Source organism: Nothoprocta perdicaria, unplaced genomic scaffold, assembly GCF_003342845.1.
Source record: "Nothoprocta perdicaria isolate Ctin4 unplaced genomic scaffold, notPer1 scaffold_116, whole genome shotgun sequence".
NCBI classification, from domain to species: domain Eukaryota; kingdom Metazoa; phylum Chordata; class Aves; order Tinamiformes; family Tinamidae; genus Nothoprocta; species Nothoprocta perdicaria.
This window is the reverse complement of record NW_020454272.1, coordinates 2,062,064-2,085,034: the sequence shown is the minus strand read 5'-3', so window position 1 is coordinate 2,085,034 and position 22,971 is coordinate 2,062,064. Positions and strand designations below refer to the sequence as shown.

At 40.5% G+C, this 22,971-nt stretch overlaps 1 protein-coding gene across 5 annotated transcripts in view; it reads right to left on the bottom strand.

The window, feature by feature from the left end:
* CNOT4 (CCR4-NOT transcription complex subunit 4) overlaps positions 1-19,674 on the bottom strand; it is a 68,095-nt gene extending 48,421 nt beyond the window's left edge. For 4 of the 5 annotated variants that reach the window (XM_026053500.1, XM_026053501.1, XM_026053496.1 and 1 more), the window contains exon 1: positions 5,632-5,713. The gene's annotated coding sequence lies outside the window, so the exon portion shown is untranslated. Of the gene's footprint in view, positions 1-5,631; positions 5,714-19,651 lie in introns of those variants that run through there. The other variant, XM_026053497.1, reaches the window with a different exon arrangement.
* Between the last annotated feature and the right edge of the window lie 3,297 nt (positions 19,675-22,971).

Below are 22,971 nucleotides of genomic sequence, written 5' to 3'. Positions count from 1 at the left end.
TATCTTTCTATGTGAAAGGCAGATGTTTCTATTACTAGCTACGGCAACATGTTCACCTTCAACAGCTCTCCTTCTAAAGAGTTTGGGGGGGCGGTAGGGGTGCGGTTCTTTTATGGTTGTTGTTTTTCTGTTCATGTCTGTTTTAAACCAACCCAAAGGAAAGACACACTTAAGCCGATGCTCTTCCAGCTAGCATTTCTTTGGACTAAGATAAAACCCAAAGTGGTCACTGATGCATCTCATAACACTTCAAAAATTCCATCCCAATTTTGTTTTTAAACAAGTGTGAAAAAGAAGTACTAAGCACTTAGACTTGCTTGTAATAGAAGACAACACATATGCAAAGCTTAAGCCACCCAAACATAGCACTCAACTATCACCATATGCCAGGATTTCAGAACTAGCATAGCAGATAYTCATTTTCATCTTCTGAGTTAACCCCCAAGCTGTCCATCTTAAACGAACGGGTACCTCTAGTTAAGGAGGGCAAAGCACTGAGTGAGTAACTGACACAGCTGCAGCCTGCCCGTGGGAAGGGCTGCTAGAGCTGTCAGGCTCCAGTTACTCAGCTACTGAGCTCCACTAGCAAAAAGCAATACACAAAACACTACGTTSAATACGCTGCCTACCAGAGGAAGGATTGATTCAAACGACTAAGATCATAGCTGAGATGTAAACGTTATGCCACTTTTCATACTGATGTTGATGGGAGTTTATAATAAACTTATTTTGAGACATGACCTGAAATAAAGACCCTCTTTTAAAAGCAGTTGTCGGTTTAAGTTTTTCTTTCATAAACCAGGCTGCGGGTGCCGTGTCAGTTCTACCCCTCTTCCTGGTCCAGTGCTTCAGCCCGCTGCTCTCTCCGGCCCCAGAAGCAGCTGGATGTTTCTTGCTCGTGTCCTAGGCAGCCCGGTCGCCATCTCTCACTTTCATCAGTGAGTGGCGACTCTCTCATGCCACTCAGCCTGTTCACGTTTCCCTAAACTGCCTTCAGCCACAAGGCAAGAAAGCCAGAATCTGCTCCAGGCTCCAGCTATAGTTTATCAGTCTGATTCTTTCTCTTGAGGGGGAGAGGTAAGAACATGTCATTTTGTAATGAAAACATCTTGTGCCATCTTGTAGTAGATTGCACGTTCAACAACAAAAGCCAGTATTCCCACATCCAATTATAAGGAAAGCTTAGTTCTGATGGGCTTCAAAAGCCTTTAAAGAAAGACTGCCCAGAAATTCACACATGCACACAGGAATCACCCCACCTAGGGAGGCAAGACTGTATTTGAATGTAATTCACATTTTGCAACACTCTGCCTGCAGCCATCATCTTCTGGGCCATTTACAAAAATTTTTTTCTTTTTGACACGAACTCCAGCTGTGCTAGTTCGCATAAACTCAATATTACAGCTGGTATTAACTTGAAAGGACACCTGTACTTCAGTGACATTAACTCATGCTGCATTTTCAAGGTGCAGTATAAACAAGACTGCTTTCCAAGACCTACTTTGCAYGTCCAGCTGAATCCAGAAACGAATATGGTTGCACTGTGCAGGATCAAAACCTGCACCCTGCTCATCAGTTCTCCTATCCAGTGAAAGAAAAAGGAATTTTCTACTAGATCCACTGCAAACAGATGCCCAGAGATTTTGAGTATTTAATAGATAAGTATTTGTTAGCATACATATTATCTGTTATTTGCCTCTGAAGCAGCACTTAGAGACCAGGCCTTCTCCTGAGAATATAGCTAAGTGAAACACAATCTTAACTACAGCACACTCTGTTTTCCCTCTTTGAATTTCTATGAAAACTCAGGTACCTCAAAATCTCAAGTGCAGTGGTACGTTTTGCTCTTAAGCCAAGAGATCCCAGCACTTAAACATGTGTGCTTCAGAAGGAATCTTGGTGATGGCATCCAACGATGGAAGTTACAGTTGGGGAGAAGAAGGGGAAGAAGGGAATAAAACACGATCATATCAGAGATGTGTGCACCATTAATTTTGCACTATGCACTATAATATGCACTTTATAATGCACTATGCATTATAAAGATACACACATACTCAGTAGATAAGAACCGCCAAAACGACCCGTAGATGAAGGTGATGATTCTAGGCCACAGTTTGTGGCCTTCTAAACACCTCAGAGAAGCCATCTAAATTCCTTAATTCTCCCACATTAATCAGTTGTCACAATAATGCCAATCAATAGCAAAATAAAAAAAGCAGGTCAGTCATATCAATACCTTCGGAAAACGCTGCACACAGGAGATTTTCTACTTAATGCAAAATTTGGCAGAAACGTTGAGTTTTCCACTCCTTGTCTCCAGCTGAGAACTCCCTTGAACACAATTCTTTAATTCCACAATCTGCTTCAGGCTGTTTGACTTAGAAAGAAAATGAAGTGTAGGAAAGGAAGTTGAATGCAAGTCAGAGTACTAGGTCATCCTTTTTCAGTATTASCAAGACACAAATAAGACAGAATTGTTCACTCTGAAGCTTAACACAGCTTAGCACTTCAGAAATAAGGTATGGATGATCCAGCCAAAGCCAGTGACAACCTCACGGCTCTATTYTGTAGCATCCCTGAAATCAAAAAAGTTTATGTGCAGACACCCAGACATATCTGAGTGAATCTGAAGAGACAACACCTTTAAATAATTCTGATCAAAGCTCTTTATGTTTGCATGTAAAACTCASGTTAAAAGTGACCTCCAGGAAAACGGCTATACACATAATATTGGTTTGCTTTCTGCTCATTTTGCAGCTTCAGCAGTTGTTCAACATTTTCAAGAGAAGACAAAAAGCTAACTTGGCCTTTACGCATAACACACCAATAGACGTAGTATATGATTTTCAAGCACCCAATTTTAAACAGCTGATATGATCATACTAATTAATATCTCTTAAGAATATTAGGCTTTCCATATTTTTCTATGCTCCACACAAGAACACATATATGGACGTAGCTGGGTTGGGCTGGGGGGAGACCACAAGTCTAAAATGGAGAAATCGGCACAGAAAAAGCCTCATGCGGCTCCTCTGTAGGAGGAGCAGCRATCCTGGCTGGAGCAGCTCCTGCTCATCTCAAGTAAGAGCTGCCAAGCACCAAGCTCGGAAGAGCAAAACCCCCTTGCTGAGGCCCAGGTGCTGCTCCGTGCCCACCGCTCCCATCTTGCAACGCACTGGCACGAAGGATTCTGTCCGACATATGGATTAATAAATCAACATCCACATATGGCACTACAGGGAACAGTCTTACACTCTCAGCTAGAATTTTCCCTTAGTACATTACAGTAACTGTATCTCTCTTTCAAATTCCTTATAGACACTGCCTCAAAACCAAGCAGTGAGGAGCACTGGCAGCAGCTTCAATGGCTGCAACTCCACGGGATTACTGCTCACTACCAGGGAAGCACATTTGTCAGTCATGAATCCTACCTTGCAGTGTTTTAACACTGACTTCGAGCCATATATACACGTAAATATGTATATAATAAACATAAAATATATGTATATACACATTTATATATATATATTGACATACACATATGTCCTTATGTATATACAAATGAAATAAACCTCTGCTTCTTTATATTTCTCTGGCCCCTGTGAARCATGCATGCAAATGCCTACCTTCTGCCTGGCATTAATTACTCAAGTATTGGTATTACTTGAGTCCATGTATTACTTTAAAACCTTAACTTAAGAGAAAAATTAAAAGGGAATAAATTCTGATCTTCATTTTGCCATGGAGTTATATGAACGCTCAAAGACCTCAATCACCTTCTGATTCTCCAGGCTGTAACTTTTAATCTTGACAATTCAGTGTCCTACTGGATGCTGTGAGGCACTCAAGTCTCCACGGAAGGACTCTAAAGGCAGCGAGAGTTGCAATAGACTAAATGATACAGATTAAATATCTGCAGGACCTTACAGCTTCTATAGTCTTCAAAAGAAAAAACAACAGCAAGGGAAAATCATCCCAACATTTGCATATGTAATAAAAATCTATACTCTAAAAATAGAAAGAGCCCAAATGAGGTAAAGAACTCCAGAGACGTCTCCCCGAGGACAGAGGCTGCAGCCACAGAGAGCCGGCAGGAGCCGCAGGTTCCCTCTCCAGGCACAAGTTTCTGCATTGGACCGACTGTATRGACAGGGCTCTGGACAGCTGGCTGGCACCTAAACCACCTGGCTCCAGTGAAGGAGACAGCAAGAGAATAAAAAGTGATAACACGATGATTAAAAAAAAGCTACATCAGCCTACACGCCACTCTTGGAAAGGTACAACATTGAATAGACACTAATGGATAAATATTAAACACGAAAATAACTTACTGTGCCTAGACCTGGAAACACTGTGCGGCAACAGCCATTCCTCTTTCCAGGAAGCAGAGCAAGGAAAGCCAGCAGAGCACCAGTGCTATCTGACAAAGTACATACTTCAGTGTGTCAGCTCTTTTCCACCATTTAAACTATTGCCAAGTCTGGATTGGGCACCCCACTTGTACGGCACTGCTTACATTTTGCCATGCCAGGATTAACAGCTTCTTTTAAAAAAGAGTAATAAAAAAAAAAAAACAGGTAAGTCAGCAGCACTTTCTCCTCACATGCATCCCTTTTGAATAGGCTGTGCTCTATTGCTCACCTGCGCTTCCCAGGAGACTTAATRCAGTCAGCAGCAGCAAAGTCAACGTGAAAAGGAACCGACCACCGAGCGGGGAGGTGAGTGGGGAGCCCCTGACCTTGCGGCCCAGTCATCCTGGGAGCAGGAGGGGAAGCAAAGGACGCCGCAGGTCTAAGCGCTCCGGGCTCCGTGCAGGAAAACCAGGCAAGAGCTTAGGGCCCTCAGGCCTGCTCACCTGAGCTCCGAGTTTGCAAGGGATACCTGCCATTTGGGAAAGACCATTACATTCCAACCCCTGTAGGCGGATGCATGAAGTGCGGTTCACAGTCATTCCGTATTACAGAGAGCTTGAATATCCTAAGCAGTGCGCCAAAACTGGAATTTCTTGCCCCCATTTCTTRGAATATGTTTGTATATTAATGTATCAGGGCATATATGCACTGAGAACTAAGTCATGTTTTACAATACCTGCTGATTCATAATCTTTTTCTGATAACCTACTYTTTTTAATGCTAGCTTTACTTGCTGGAATCCAAGAAAAAAAGATAAATCCCTTTATAAACTCCAAGCAGAAAAACTAATTTCCAATTATTTTCAATTTATTTTAAATCTCATTTAACTTAAGCATCTGACTAGGTCTTTCCCCTGTAAATTTAAAAATAAACTTATTTGCAAGCTTACTTTCACCAAGTCTCYGATCACCAGTGCTGAGCAAAAGCGTGTTGGGGCCAGGGGAAAGCACAGCTGTTATTCAGGGAGCCAAACCTTAGTGTTTCTTTGCTAATGGGTTTACACAGATGCTCTCTCATAGTTCTTGCATCTGCAGCAACAACTTTTTAAGAACGGAAGTTCATAGGTAAAAAGACTTTAGAAAGGAAATTTGCAGACTTTTTATTAGAGAGAGAATAAGTATCAGCTACAACAGCATATAAACATTCCAGAGGAAAACAGCCTCAATTTCTCTGCATTTTCTCCTACCAGTTTATGGAATCAACAGTAGACTTGTACCTGCAGTACTGCAAGTGATTCAGCTTTCAGCCAGCTATTAAGCATCCAGAGTAGCTCCGAAGCTACTATCAAGCATCCAGTAGTAGTTCCTAAACAGAAATGCTTCCTTTTCTCCAGGTGGGAACAAGCAGGACAGCCTGCAGCTTCCCGAGGCTGAGCCTGCCATCAAGCCCCAGGGCCACCTGGTTAGGGAGTCAGCAGGAGCACAGAGCAAAACAGGAGAAAATCCACCTCCTGTGTCTGGAGGGACAAGTCATTCCYCGTGAGTAATTTCTGAAGGGGATCTGAACATGTGGACTGGAAATTTAAGAAGGAAACAAAATTATCCCCATAGGCTTTCAATAGGGTTCCACAAAGCTCGAAAGAAATCGAGTCATCCCTGAAGCAGTTTCCTCTCCAGGATTAAGAGTTGATTGTAAACAGCTGGGGATCAAGGAGAGAGTATTTGTGGGATTTCCATACGATTCTCTCTTATCAGAGACGGTCACGGCACTTGTTGGCAATTGAGAAACAAAACGAGGAGGACGAAGCCAAAGGGGAGCACACCACAGAACTCGGCGTCTCCGAAGACAAAAGACAAGTGCAGAAAGGTGGCCAATCTCATGCAATACCAATAATACAGTGATAAAACAGTATGAAACACAACGTTGCCAAACACAAGGTGACGAAACCACGAGGCAGCTGATCTAAATCAGCATACACACTGCTGAGGCAAACTAGGAATTAACATTGAGGAACACRGTCTCCTCAGCTGTCATAACATCTATGTACTGTCATGTCAGCTCAGGAATCAGTTGCAGAGGCCAAACTAAACACAAGAAATTGTTAGGAAAGCAACAGCATCTGCCACTGCTCAAGTTCACCTGCAGTCCGCAGTGAAAAACGCTCTGCAACTCCCCTCCTGCTCTCACCACACATAGAACTAGAAGGATAACAAGAAATATCAAAGTATCATGAGAAACAAGACACTGGCTCACTGGGAAAAGGGGACATAGTACACATGGGACAGGTCCTTCCCACTGCTGGAAAAAGCCAAATTGAGAACATATGTTAAAAATAAACAAACAAGACTTTTAAACAGACATCAGAAGATATATCCCATACAGTGTCTGCTTAAGCCGTGGAACTTGCTGTCAGAGGCAGCACGTGACAAGGTTTAAAGAGGGTTAGAGAAAGTCATCAGACAAAACAACTGTCAGGGAAGCAGCAGTTGTGACATGAGGAGCCCATGAAAGGCTGTAAAGCACAAAAAATCGTCAAAGAAGTCGCCAGCCTAAAGGCTTTCTGTGCTGGGGAGGTACGCGGGCACAGAGGCTGTTATCAGAAATCCTAGCAGTATCATCTTTATTTCCTATCTCTAGGGACGACTTTCACTTTTACAAAATCATTTTACAATGATTATGACTTGACAAATACAACAATRAGAAGTGGAAGCAGTTACTTATACATTGCCTGCCAAGCACAAGAAATGCATCCTATAAGCAGCACAGTATAAAGACTTCCAAGTTTGACTTAAAGTCAGGAAAAGGTATCCGCTATCCCCTCCATAATTTGGTAAGCTCTTCTGAAGCCAGCAGTTAGTCAAGCAACAGACACCTAGACCATAAAATCTTCTATCTCCTACAGAAGTCCTTCATGAAATCATGTTGAACTGCCGAGAAAATATTACCTGATTCCGATCAGGAAGGAGTATCTATGAGAAGACAGTAAGAACTTAACGTTACAGAACTCCTTGTCTTTCAAGTAATCACACAACTGCTTCTGCTTGTTGTACAGGTCCTACCTGAAGTTCCTCAAATTCACAACTATCTCTATAGAGCAGGAAGGCCACACAAGCCCAGTGTGCAGGTGCTCCAGAAGGATCCCTGTTCGCTGCTTGGTAGCRAATCTTAACACACCAAGACTCCCACAAGGCAGAGGGCCGAAGCATCCTCAGAGCCAGAGTCAACATCCCCTCAGCAGGACAAAATAATTGAGAGCTCCAATCCTGGCATTTTTATCTTGGCTAAGGCTTCTGGAGAGAAAACTAGTTACTTGCATTTCAAACTCATCTCCAGCAATAGCTTAGGGCTCAAAAAGGAAGTTAAAGGAAGTTTACATGCAAGAGACTGCCTGTTAGCACCAATATCTACACAGCACCTTGTATCCAGCTAAGGCCTATAGCAAGCTATTCCTTACCTGTCCCGTGGATGCAATGCCTCCCTAGGAAACTGATGCCAGACCCCASAAGTCAGCTATATTACCCTGTGTACTATCCTGCTTCAGCAGTTGGTTTTTACAGAAGTCACTTCTAAATGCTCAGCCATTGCTTTAAAAGAGGCATAATATACCTTATCTTTGGTCTCTCTCTTACAGAGTCTGCCCATGAGCAGGGGAGTTTAGAGGGCTGCTGCTAATAACGAAGCTGACATCTTGCACTCTGCTAATGCTCCCCATCTCACAGTGAAGGAAAATCTGGGTTTTCCCTGAAGGAAGAATGTACAGGTCTTCAAGAGCAAAGGAGGAAAAAACTCCCCTGTAAAGAAAAGTSTCAGTGGTCACCCAATACACACACTATTACTGAAGCCACTAGYACTTGAACCTAGAAGAAAATTCAGAAGTGGCAGGTACCACAATTGCTCTATCTAGAAGGACAGGAAGGAGGACTAGGCACCCTCATGACTTCTCAGAGAAGTTATAGCTCCTCCTGAAAAAACCCAGCTGGATTATCACTGTCCCACAAGAAGCAGCACAGGATGACACACTGCTGCCTTCCACTGGTAACAGGTATTCGTTACAACACTAGATATGTTAATATCCTCTCCACTCCAGTCAGGAAAGAAATTTCTCATGCTTTATCCTCATACTGGCTCCAAGTCTCCCCATCGCCCCCCAGAGAAACTACAAACTGTTTCAGTGGCAGACTCCGCACAGCAAGTAGAGAGATGATCAAAAGGCTCACTGCAAAATGCTGCCAAAAACACCACGGTCCCTCCTAGGTAAGAAGGTCAAGACCAAATTTAGAGAAAGTTTCCAAGTAACAGGTTCTAGCAAATCAAATGCGGGAAGAACATCTCACTTATCCGAATGGTAAACCAAACCGAATTCAAGTAAAACGTCCCTTCTTCTTTAAGGGCACTGGCCATGAAGAAGCCAAGAGAAGCTTTCATGATACTCCTTCTAAAGAAGCTCTAAGAAAATGTTTCTAAGCAGTTCTTAAATGGGCCTCAAGAATAAAASTAAAAGCCTCAAGGATTTAAAAATAAATAAAAAACACAAGTATCAGGTGCTTCACTCTGAATAAGCAATATATTCTAAAGAAATACCTGAAACTGCACTGAAAGCAGCCAGTRTTAACAGACACATGCGATGCAGAGCTGCCAAGTTCAGGCCACGTGGAATGAAGAAGTGGTGGCAATCCTGCTTTCCCTTATGCTTTCAGTTACACTGGCCAAGTGCTGCAGCTACTTTGCACAGAGCTATTTGGCGAGTCCAAATTCACATATAAGGGGACCGAGATGAAAAGCATGATACAGAACTGCTGGATTCTCATTCGTCGTGATATCGTACTTGGACTTAATACCGTCAAATCTTTTCCTCTGCCCTCCGAGCTCAGCCACTTGCAACCATTCTTATGACTACGCCCTTTTTGTTTCAGCAAGCAGTTCCGTACAGAAAACCTTCCAATCTTGGAATTTTTGGCATAATTACAGTGTTAAGTACATACACCCTGAAACTGATTCTCATAAAAACAAGTCACGCTAGTTTACAAGAAAGTCATTTATAAAACCAATTTTAAAAACAGAAAATGGCTCGTGTACCTGGAGATTATAAACAGCCACATACCCCTGCTGTTCAAGGTATTTGAAATATTAAAATGCAAATAAGCTCAAATCAACTCAGGAGCTGCATTCAAACAGAACAGTAATCTACTCGGTCAATTATTTTAATATTCAGAATTTCTGTGCTTATGGTATCTAGAAGCAAAGCAATAATGAAACTGGAACGAATTACTGATAGGTGCCTTATACATTTATGTTTACACGTGTATTATATCCACCAGACAGACAGCAGTATCTGGCCTCTGACATGCTGTATTTGCTTCCTCAGAGCATGTAGTTTCACGTAATGAAGAGAGAAGAGAAAAAAAAAAAAAAAAGAACAGTGTTCGAGAATTAGTTAAAAAACTTCAGAAGCTGCACTTGGAATTTGTTTGCAGAAATAAGAATAGAGCTACAGGTCATCACACCGTGCCACTTGTGTGGGATAGYGCGCAATTACAAACCTATAACAACAACTTTACAATGTGGTTTAGGCCTCATCTGCAAGGTGCTGACTGGTAATTAAGTGCTTTCAAAGAGCACCCAGAAAGCCCTCATCAGCATTCCAGCATCAGAGGGCGAGAAGACAAGTGGTTTTGCTCTCTGTTGGGAACATCCACTCCTGACTCAAGGCAACACAGGAACTTCTAATATTTCGCTAGAGAAGAATTTAACTATGAGAAGCAGACTACATTTTTTCACCGTGGCACTACAGTAGAAGAGACCTGTGATCATTACTGTCCACAGGGACAAGTACATTGGAGGTTATCACGTGGTTTAACTGACAGTATAACGCAGAGAGAAAAAAACATAGCCCAGGCTGCGTTAACACAGCAAYAACGAGCTAGCAACAGAAAGGCTCAATACAGAGCAGGTTTGTTTTACTGGGCTTTTTGGTGGCTTCCCCTCATTCCATTCTGGTTATGGAAACCTTGTTATGTACACACATCTCAAGGACATCAGCAGTCCCCACAGAGCGAGAACCACGCAGATCTCCAGTCCCTGCACAGGAAGCACCCTGCGGGAGGCAGAAACGCTCCTGTGCCTGCTCTAACTGCACACCTCAAGTCTCAGGCACTGCACAATGAAAATGCTCACTGGGTGAAGAGAAGGAAAGGAAACTCCAAGAAATAAAGCAGCAGAAAGAGAACCTCTCCCTAGAGAAAAAGTCTAAGCTGTCATGAGCAGAGACGCTCTTCCTCAGGATTACAGATCACAGCAGCTGCCAGCCTACCTGGCTGTTGCACAGAGGAGCTTCGAGCTGGCCACACACAGAACTGACACTTCCTTTCCTCCCTTCCGAGCGTCCCGAGGTAACGCGCTCCCGCCAGGAGCGGTATTGCCGTGAAAACTGCAATTTAGTGTCTTGGCTTTTACATGAAAGTACCGAAAGCCGGAGAAGTGTTCCRAGTATTATTAAAGGGCATTTACCACCCCAGTTTTTTCCATCCCCGAGACACACGGCTATAAATAAGACTAAAAATGCTAGAGCACACAGAATACTTTCTCCGGATTAAGATCACAGATTTCACTCCAAAGGTCACCTTATGGCAGCACTTGCCAGAATTCAAGTTTTCCACTTGAAACCACATGCCTCTTGGTTACACCTGAGCATAACGTAACACCACCACAAACAGAGCAGCTTTTCAGAAAGCTCGGGACACCCATGGCCATGAGATGGGAAGGAGGGCAGGCTGACACCGCCCTCCTTACGCTGCTGTGTTCCTCCGAGGAGTCCCGAGGCTGCCAGCACAGGCACAGAAGCCAAGTTCTCATAGCTCAGACATGCTCCTGGACCCGACTCCAAAGCAGCCACAACAGTTTAAGGACAAAAATACAGCTTGTAGGCCGAGATGACCTTTTATTAGGCCAAAATGTACAGGAAATCAGTAGACTGGTCTAACAGCAAAACACAGCCTCTCCGTCCAAGCCTCACTGGTAGCAGTCTCAGCAGTTTCTAAATTATCAATACGGAACAGAAGTTCACTTTAAAACCTCTCTCAAAAAAACACGCCTAAGAATTACATGTTAAACATCTTTACCCTTTCATTCTTCATGAAAGGGAAGCAAAGCCATTTAGAAAATAAGTTGATTAGGTTGTTACGGCCTAACAGAGGAAAGTAGTAACTAGTCTGATGGAGTGAGGTCTATCATGATACTACTACAAAATGCACAGACACTACACCCAAATATTTTCAGAGAAGGTAGGAGAAAAGCAGACCTTTCAGCATGCTACATCTGAACAGCAAGCACCTTGCATGAGACTGAAGGGGAGCCAAAATGCTTGAAGTTTCAGATACATATGATCATCACATGGTGGCCAAAACAAACAATCCCACAGTTGGGGAACTTCTCAGCTTTGTTTGCTTCCTACTTTAAATGTTTCCAAACTTTACATTTAGCCTTTGCTCAGACATCTAAATAAGTCTGGGGTAAAGGTGGTAAAATCCATTGTGTACAGATATGTAGATAATGCTCAAGTGTTTTATGCTAAACTGCAAGCCTGGATTATTACAATTCGTTATTATACGTGCTTCACCCAAGAAATACATCAAATGACACAAACTTAAGTTTAAAAAGCTTAGAAGTTTACTTCTCTCTATGAAATATATTAAAATCTTAAAACCACTCCCTCCTAGTCTTGAAAAGACATTTTATCTTTCAGGACAACTCTTACAGTATATATCTCCCAAGGATTATGATGCAGAAATGCTAAAATGGCATAAGTAGCTTCCCCATCTCTATTATGCCACGTAAGTTTTTTTTTGGAAGAAACATATTTGCAACCTTAGACACAGAAGGGAATGCTATTACAATATTATTTCAAATTTACTTTAATATAACCAGTAAGGTTTCACTGATAGGTTTTTCACTGATAGGTTACATAGGAAGCAATCTCAAAGAATTAAAATGCATGAATACTTATTTGCAATATTGAACATACTTAGTTCAAAATCTACTCTTCATTTTCCATGCTTTTTTTAGAGCAGAAATCCAAAATTACGTTGCTTGCAGAGCTTTCTTCCAGCAGTCACTGAATATTTTAGAACTCTGACCTTTCAGCTGGTGCTCAGATCAGGGTTAGTGGTGACCAAGATATGTAAAGTGCTTATTACATCTGTCAGCCAGAGCCCAGTGCCACACTAGCCCTATTTCCCCACACCAGCCCTCTCTTCCCACACCACACTCAATTACCAGTTGTGCACAGAAGCCAAACCAAGGTCAACCTGAAGTATGAATTGCCTTCTCGTTCCTACACACCAGAATTAAGCTACACTTGCACACTTATATTAACTTATGCTGTAGGTGCTGGATAGAAAAGCACTTTTGAAGGATACTGCTGGGTAATGAGATTCCTCTCAAACGTATTTGATGGCTTTTTATAAGGATAGGGGATGTTTTACAAATACCTCCTTTAGTTCATAACTCACTTTAGCCACGGGGTCCACTCTGCTATCACAAGACCGAGCCAAAAGAGTAAAGAGCAGCTGCTGCTCTCTGCTTTGGTCTTAAAGCAAACAGAAGTAAACAGGACTTCAAAAAAATCTGCATCCTCGAGGCCTCATCTAATGGCAATTCTAACATAACAAAGGATTTGTTTAAAAACACTTTCTTAAATTACCCCAAATTACCAGCTTTAAGAATAACTATAAAATCTAAGGAAAAAAATGGGTAAAGAACAATATCAGGCACAGCACAAACCAAAATGACTTTCAGGTGTAAGGACGAGACTTCTTTCATCCTCTGCAGTCTCAGAGGGGACACTGAAGAACTCAAACTACCACAATAATACTCAACAGCAGCTTTTTCTTTTATTCAGGACTCAATTCATAACCCTGCTGATCAACAACAAGCTATCCAAGGATTTTACTTTAAAAGAAAATTGAGACTTTACATTTTGCCATGAGTCAAATAATAATATCCTTGTACTTGTAAGCTGCAGAAGTTACTTTGGATTGCCTCCTATAAAAATGTACTTTTAGCCAACAGACATTAAGGCCGCTCAGTTTCTCAGAGTTTATGTTCAAGAGACAATTACAGTAACTAGTATCGAGTCAGATATAGCTCTGCTGCTATTCCCAATGCTTTGAACATGAGTATCTAGCCCAAAGAACATAYGAAAAATTCTTAAAACACAAAAACAAACTCGTACCTCAATTCCAATACTAAAATTTTTATCCTAACACATTCTCAGATTTGCTATAGTTATTGAAAGCAGAAAATGTAACTGCAGTACCATGGACAGTGTACAAAAAAGTTAACTTGCTTCTGAGCATTCCACTGCCTTTTTTATTTTAATATAAAAGCCAGCCAATCCAATTTAAAGGAAAAAAAATCCAGAGCAATACTCTGTATGATGCCCATAAGCCTGAGCATTTACTTCAAGTTCTGCTATTTTTCCCCCCACTGAACCTTCTGCATTAAGCAGAAGGTATTGCTGCATATAGGCCCAGAACCAATCTTTGACAAGGTAACTTCATATTCACAAAGTTTAAGATAAAATTTAAGTTTTTGCTACAGAATCACAGAATAATTCAAGGTAAGAGGGATCACAAGAGYTTTCTAGTCAAGCTCCTGCTCTACAGTCATCACTGATCCAGTTGCTCAGAGCTTTATTCAGTTGGAGAATGAAAACCTCCAAGGATGGAGGCTGAAGAACCTCTTCYAGTAACCTGTCTCTAAGATGAAAAAGGTCTTTCTTGTATTGAGCCATTTTAATTTATGTCTGTTGTGCCTTATCCTCCTACCAGGMACAGCTATACAAGTCCTGGCAATAACCCTCTCATAGGCACCATAAAGTTCCTATAATTTCTTCCCCCTGCCAGGAGCCTCTTCTTCTCCATGCTGCACATTCACTTTTAGGTAAGGCAAGCAGAATAAGAAATTGTTAAATACAAGGTAGTTCATAATCACTAGTTAGCATCCTAAGACTTACTTCAGGCATCTAAGCAATTGCTTAGACCCCATCCTCATCACCTTCTTTCTCAAAGCAACGAGGAATGCTGCAGATCCCATAGCTAGCAGTGATGCTACCATATCAGGAAAGAACCTTCCCTTTAGTCATGCACATTTCCCTTCTCACTGTCATTCCTAGCTGGCAGGGAGCAAATAAAGCAGAGAAGTGTTTGTATTCCTCATTCAGCCTCTATTTTCAGTAGTTCCTACCAAAAAAAAAAAAAAAAGTCCCTGCATCTGCTTAAAAGTTGACAAGAACTGTAGAGCAGGAGAAGACCTGGGCAGCATCTTCAACTTTGTTCTAAAGTCCAAGCAGCTGCACAGCAACTGTCAGGAGATTCAGTCTCGGTCATTCGCACACACAGTGTCTCTGCAGCCACATGAGAACTTGAAGAAAAACTTGACTTTTGAAAAAAATGAGAATAATTCCCCTCTGCCCGCAGAAGAGTAGCCAAGTTGGTTTTGCCACAGGCAAAGTACACTTTCCAATTTGAGATACAATAATATTAGATGAATAACTAACTTGCTCATATTTTCTCTTTAAACCTAAGGCAACACTGTAATGTATTAGAACTGATTTGAATTTATACAGCGCTCAAGGCAGAAAACAAAATACTAGAAGTTAAAAGTCTTGATCCTGCGAGCATTTAAATAGTACCTAACTTTACTCAATGGAATAGATCTATTGACTATAGGGAAGTTACACAATGCRTTTGAACCACAGACCACAGCCTAAATTTAGAGTATTTGGCACCAAAACGTAATTCCTAAGCCTAAAACCTCTCATTTCAATATAATGGTCTCAGTATTTAAACTTAAGTGCCTAAAAAGTAGAACATATGAGGTCTATTTTTTTTTCTTTGAATGGATTTAAAGTTAGGTGCCTATACTTGATATTTCAGGGTGCACATGCAACTTCGAAGCATGAGCCCCTGCAGCTACTGACTGCAAAGCCTGATTTTATATATATACAATTATATATATACACACACATATATATACACACACACATTTTATACAAATAAAACAATAGAAGAAAATTGACTTTCTTTTTCAAGCACATTGGGAAGGTAATAGTTGCCAACATAGCACATGTTCTGTGCCCAAATTTGTGGTTCTTTCCAGAAGAATTTGGAAATTAGGTCTTTGATTCAGTCCTTGTTTTAGGTCAATCAAAACTTCTCTAAAAACCTGTAATTCTACTAACAAATCTAATTTAAGGCAATGAAATATTTTAGCAATGTAGAAAAGCAAGCTGGATAAAATAAAAGCATGTTCAATTAAAATGTAAAATCAAAACAAAAATTGTCCATCAGGTATTGGWTGAGAATAAACAGCACTGGCTCAAAGTTGGATTTTAGTACAGGAAATTTTACATATTGTGCTTATATCTGCTTGGGGAATGGACAAAAGTAGGATGCAGCTTCAAAAAGAGTCACTGATGGCTTTTAGTCAATAGTAATTAATACAAATGTCTGATTCACAGTCACAGTACTTTTAAGAAGCCAAGAGATATCCTAGAGTTATTTTGTGAGGAAAAGAAATCCCAMAAATATAGAACTAAAAGCCTCTCAAAAACTTACATGGAACAGCAATAATGAAAAATCTATTCCCTGTGCTCACTTTTGTCTGGTTTATATTGCAGAACTTTGCACTGTGCAAACATTCCTAGGGAAAGGAAGAGAAGAACGAGGAATTTCAGAGAAATTTATTTCATAAGCACCCACTCTGATCCTAGCCTTCAACTTCAGCATACACCACATATACTAACAACTTCAGCATATACCACAGTCCTCTACAGAACATATTTTTTCAGGAAGTGGAAGATTACACTTAACTTAGTGGGTTTAAGCCAAGATTGTCATCGTAWAGAAAAATCAGTATGAAACAAAGCTCGGACGCCTAAGCATCTTGGGCAACAACTCCCAGAAATTATCAGCTATAGCTGCCATACGTTAGCTTCGATAGAAGAGAAACAAGGGCAAAAAATTCTAAGATTTACACAAATGAAACCAAAGGTTGAAATTAAAATCAGAAACTGTCCCAAGGGTAGGAGTCACACCACAACGAGCTAAGTTCTTTGGGACAGAAATAAAGGATGACCTTAAATTATTCAAAAGCTGGTATTTATTATGGCTAAACAGGAGAGTTCAAAGACTCTAGATAAGGATCTTGCATCACTGTCTTCCAACGGAGGTTGCACTGCTGATAGGACAAAGCTGAGAGAATTCACAGGTTAGCAGTAACAAGGCCTAACTATCTGCACGTACTCAGGTTTGAAAACTGATTAAAATTATGCTGCAATCTGTGCTGTGCATAAGACATGTTCTGTATCTGGAAAAAAGTAAACTCGTAAAACACCAACACTGCTGTCTGTGACCTCTTTCACATTTACTCCTGCTGAGTAAAGGACTCATTTAGCCATCTGTATGTTTAACATGAAGCACAGCAGAACTTCAGTGCATGGAAGAATCTTTTCAKCGCTTACTCTATGCGACTGCAAGAAATCCAGCAGGTAGCTGTTTCGTTCAGCATTTACCCAGATCATAAATCCCACCTCCCACACCTTGTACACAAGCTACAAGGCTCATCAGAAAAAACACAYGTTTGTTACCATACAACAAGGTCAAGGAAGGCCAGGGCTGCGCCCAGGGAAGCACCTTTATCTCCCTGGGGAAGAAAACGTGCAACTGCTTAAAGATATCCAAGATAGGGCACATTACACAAATTTTGGAGACAGTCACATACCAAACAACTGTCTTGAAGAGAAAGAGCATTACAAAATATCCCGCGGAAATAGTTTTCTAGGTCACCTTCCAGAAAGGCTGCGTGGAAAGAGGAAAATAATCTAATATTCTTGTTTTAATAAACAATCTATTAAGTTATCCAAAAACAGAATATATGTTTCCACAAACTAAAATAGGGTGTGTAATGATTTAAAGTAAATTCCTTCCACTAGTACCTCAAGTACGTAGAACTCAGGTAGGTAAAGTTATGGAGTCACTRGAAAGATGTCCAGTGTTACATTAAATCCCAGACATATAATCTGCTAGACTATGATAGATGTACACTATTAAAAAAAGTTCACTGCAAATTCATTTCCCCAGCACACTCTAAAACACAACAAAACAAGAAAACACCAAGTAAAACAACAACATTTATGCTAACAGTGGATAGCACTAAGTTTTTACTCATCAATAGCAGCCACGAGCAGTTTCTTCAGAGAGAGAAGTCTGAGCCCCTGTGAGAAGCAGACTAACCCGAATCCATATGGGATTCAAGTGACTAGCTTGAAAGAATGGACTCCTGGCTATCAGATCTAAGATCTTCTTTTGTTTTAGAAACCATGCAATATTAAGGAAGCCTCACAAGCATTTGTGTTGGTGTCTGCTCATGCTGAGATGCTCTTTGATACATGACTTCATATTTAGCAAAAACAAAATGGTAGTGACAGAATCTCTTTCTTTTTTTGCATTATATTTTAGGGTCTCTCCTGTATCCATTRTAAGTCTCAAGGAAAACACACAAACAAACAGCACTACCAAACAATGCTGCGCTGTGCCTTAGCCAAGATTGCCTTTGCCATTCTTGGACCTGGCACGTTCCAAATACAGTAAAAACAGCRACGAGTTGCTCCTCTCCACTAAAAAGCAGCTCATTTATTAAGCACAGCTGACCACAGTACTAAAACTAGCCAGAGGAAAATGTGACAATCTACAGAATCAATTCTGAGAAGTTTCTGACTGAGGTTAGGTGTTCAACTCTGTTAAAGAGGCAAGCAGACCGTCCAGCCAGTTCTTACCAAGCTCCACTGTGTTATAAGTATTCCTAAAGGAATAACCAGAACAGTAGTTCTCATGCAAAACATAAGGCTGTCCACTCTCAGGGGCTCACAGGCCTGGAAGAATGAATCAAAAATGGGACAATGAGCAAAAGAATTAGGAAAGTAATGTCTCAAAGAGGTCTCAGTAAGAGCAGGAAGCTACTATACCAGCGAAAGCACAAAGACAATCTTTGAAGCATGATTACAGTAACTACTGCTCGAAGGGGAAAAAACACTGAGATGACTACCTACGTGMAGAAGGCAGCTTGATGATTGTAAGAGATGGTATTTCCTTAAATTCTTCAGTTATTCCTCCATATTTTCAAAGTGCACTAAATGTTACGTACAAGAAAACCAGTGATCACTCTCTAGTTTCAAACTTAGAAACTGATGTTCTAGAATCAGTTCGCCACTAACTCTGAAGCCACAACMTTAATATGTTAAATATACACTTTAYTAAATTGAAGTATTAGCAAAGCAGCTTTTGAAGACAAGCAGCAGCTACAATTTCTCAGACACAGTTCTTCAGTTATAAACTCCCTGGAACCTTAACGTAGGAAGAGGTTTTATAAAAGCAAAACTTATCTAGTTAGTAAAGAGTCTTCAACTTSCTAAACAATCAGCAGAAACCCACGCAAGGAGCTACTTCAGATGAGGGAGCTTCATGATCAACTGCAGCAAGACCAAGTCACTAGACAAAGTGCATTAATTTTACTGAATCTCTCTCTTATTTGCACTAACGCTTTTAACATTTCCAGCAGTTTAGAGGCCTCTACTACTTACACTGAGGGGGAAAATAAACTTAGCTATATGGCTAGCTGACCATATGACTATATTTGACCTAAGAAACTTTGGGCTTCCATTTTATGCTAGCTGAGGAGCTCTTATATGACACCTTTTCTGAATAAGATGCTGAAGCACAATTGTAAGTTTCACTCATTAAAAAGGCAGAAAAGTCACAAGCAGTGACTACACAAAGGTAAGTTATAGTTTCCATTTTGGAATGATTCAACAGATAAGGTAACTTCTGCAGATCAGATCCTGAGCTGACAGGTACAGGTATTTCTATCTTCATTCATTATATTTGGGCAGAAGGTACAGGAGAAGACAGATAGTCGAGCACTTCTTCCRCACAGCCAATGATCACTATTGTGCAGTTTTTCCCCACCCCATTTTTTAGATTTCTTGGCTGTATCATGAACTAGAAACTCTCAGCAATAACCACTACATGCTCATGTATCTGGAACATTAACTTCATCAAAGTTTTCAGCATCAACTCCCTCAGGCAGGGGATTCCTAATCATATATTTATATTATATTATTTCCTTTCATCCCTGTATTCAAATTCAGTTAAATATATTAAAAAAATCTAAGTTAATGTAAAAAATAATAGTAAACGAAATTAAAGGTAATAAAACTACTCCAATGGTGAGTACAGTACTTCGTGCTTCCAGGAGTCTTAGCCCATGGATGATGTAATTTCAAGTTAATATACACCATCCAAGCTGGATTCACATTAAATCTACACTGATTATAGAAATCTTAAACTGTGACACAACACGTAACCTGCTTTCAAATAAAAAGAATCTGATGAGTTTACTGTTTGTGACAAAAAATTGTCCAGTTTCTCACTCTTTCACATGCATGCAAATGGGAAACGCCATGCAACRTATTTTGTTTTGCACAGCAAACTGCATTTAGTTACCAGGTTTCTGTACTACAACTTACACCCTAGAAACCATTTAAGAACGTCCACCTTGGGGAGAGTGACTGTCCCTTCTGTTCAGCGCTGCTCCTCAGCAAGAGGGCAATTAGAGCTGAATTGTCCAAAGGATGAGCTGAGATGCAGTCCACTGTGCAGAAGGCCCAAAGACAKGCAGAAGTGACTCCAGGGACGAGGCACTACTTGAGAACTGAAGCAGATTTTCACTTTCTCCGGCCATATTTTGCAGGTCACTCCTACGAAGTTCCTGTGACTCAGTTCAAGATYTGAAGAATTTGTTAGAAGTTTAAAGTCAAAAAGGGAAACACTTTCCACGTATGCTTTGTCTCTTTAAAGAAAGTTAATCCCTAGTGCTARTAAGAATTGCAAAATCTTGCATTTGATTGCAAGTATTAAACTCTTCACAGAAATCACGAACTGTTAYAACAAAATGAGTATAAAAGACTGAAAGCCCAGATGGACACACTGCTCAAGGGCTTGTGCTACAATAAGGCCCTCCATCTGAAAACCAAAGCGTGTAATATTGCAGCAATGCAAATCCACTTCATTTTAGGTATCCAGTATTCCCAAGGTAGCACCAAGGTACAAGAAAGTGACACTGGGGTTGCAGCATGCAGGAAAGTCTCTCAGTCAGTCCAAACACTGCCYGCTTGCCTCACAAGAAAACACGTCCTAATCAAAAGCATCCCTRTGGGAACAAGCCTCAGACAGGAGCTCAGCTCTACATCACCAAGTTCAGTGGCACATTCCCTTGTTCTCCACATCCATCTCTATTTTAAAATATCAGTGATTAAAAGGCACAAAATCSCTTCTACACTTGAGCCCAATCCACTTTTTCCAGATTGAAAAACAGCAAGAGACGAACTACCTACTAAGAATACATAAATGACTGAGTAATCATTACGAAATTAATCCTAAAATGTTCTCCTCACAATAAAAATGTAGCACACAGCTTTTAGAGAATACAGAGAAGCAGTGAAAAGGAATGTAATTTCCTTCACCTGTGCTTTCCTGAAGGCTCTGGATGCAAGTTTCCTCAAGTTTTTAAAAGCATGTGCATGAAACAGAACACAAACTATTTTGTAAATATGCACTTAGAAAGCACTTCTAAGGTACATTTAAGTGAAAGAAATAACTTACAGTTGCTATATTCCTAGAAGAGACTGGGGAAAAAATAATAAATAAAAGAATTACCTGATCTTACTGCTATGTGGAAATCACTAGTTTAAAAAAAAAAAAAAAAAAGCAGTTTCTTTCTGTCAGCTGGAGAGGCYGGTCTGCTGGCAGATACCAAGCCTGCCAAAGGCAGAAGTCAAGGACATGAGTTCTGAATGTTCACTAAGTTAGTAGAAACTGATACGATTCTGGAGTAAGAAAATACTTCAGAAAGACTGACTTTTCAATCAGTTTGAGCTTGCCTAAGAAAAATATTATGTGATAAAATCAAACATATGATCAAAGTTTCTGGTATGAACAATATCAAGTTCACTGAAAACACCCATCTAACTGATCCAAATAGTTAACAGAAAAAAAATCACATACTCACAAGACAGTTTATAGCCAAATTCCCTGCTAGATCCTCACCCTGCCTTCACAATTTGCTTCGGTAAGAAGTGAAAGAGCCGAGCTGCATCTCAAGCCATGCTAAGCCACTTGCGGCTGTACTTGAGTTTCCACGTCTGTCAGATGTTTACAACTGTTATAGCGTTAACCATTCTCTGAAAAKAAATTTCGCAGACTACAGTCCACGAACTAGAAGAGTCCCAAACAGATGTATATTCATAGGGTGCTGGCTCCACACTGTTACCATCTGATAAAATAGGACAAAATGGGTAGGAAGATCTAATGTACCAACTGAAAAGCAAGAAAGCACCATTATCTTTAAAGAGTTTTAAACATTCAGGATATTAATGCAAGGTGAATTAAGCAGTCTTTCAAGCATGCATTTACTCAAGTTAGCCCAGCAACACTACGCAAGGGAGACAAGAGGTGGTTCCTACAACTTAAACTTTCATATGGGGAATGTGTTCCAACAACCCTTCACCTGGGGGTCTCACTAGATCCAGTAGCATTAGGTTCCTTGCACAACACTGCAGCCTGTTGGGCTCCACAGAACCTGAATAATGAACTTAGCTGCCCAAGGCCTAGATGGCATTTCACGACGAGACACTTAGTAGTCTCCCACGCTTACAAAACATATCCTATTGGAACAAATGAAATTATTTCAAGAGGGACAGGCAAAATTTTGAAAAGCAGTGCCAAAGTTGAGCCTTCAGGGCCCGTATTAAATGTTCTGAAATTACTCTCACCAAGATTTTAACATGCAAAGAATACTCTAACTTTCCTGAACAACTGCAACGAAAGACAACTACTACTTGTTCAGTTAATACTTTTATTTAAAAAGCCACACGAGTGTTATCTCCCCAACTTCTTTAACTCAAGCTTTTCATTTAGTTGGCATTGTATAGCAGATTTCAAACTTGCTGGAGAAAAAAAAAAAGTATTAAAAATTATTTAACAGAGTACTATCTTTGAAAGGCACTCACCATCTTTTCTCTCTAAACAGAGAAACTGTTAGAACCTTCCAAAGGTCATCATCTAAAATGCTAATAAACAAGCACCTGAATAAGAAGCATGCAATTAAAAGCAAAGATCAACTTTATTACTCTATTCTGTTTTCCAAAATAATCCTTTCCCCTAGAATGAACTTTGCTACAAGTCATCCAACTTCAATTGCCAAGCATTCCTGAACACTTGCATGCATTCACCTCGTTTATGGAACAGCAACTCTAACACAGGATCCCCAAAATTTTGGGGTACTACACATCTGAATTCAAGATCATGCACAAGTTTAGTGTATTATTAGAGAGATTTTAAGAAACTAAAAGTATATTTGAGTACTTGTACTTTCAGGCCACCTGAAAACAACTCATTCTCTCAAGTCTAGCAGCTAGTTTATTCCCTGCTTTTCATGGATCTGTACTACTTTTTTTCCAGATTCCAGACAGACAGAGAGTAGAAGGAACTTCATTCTTCCA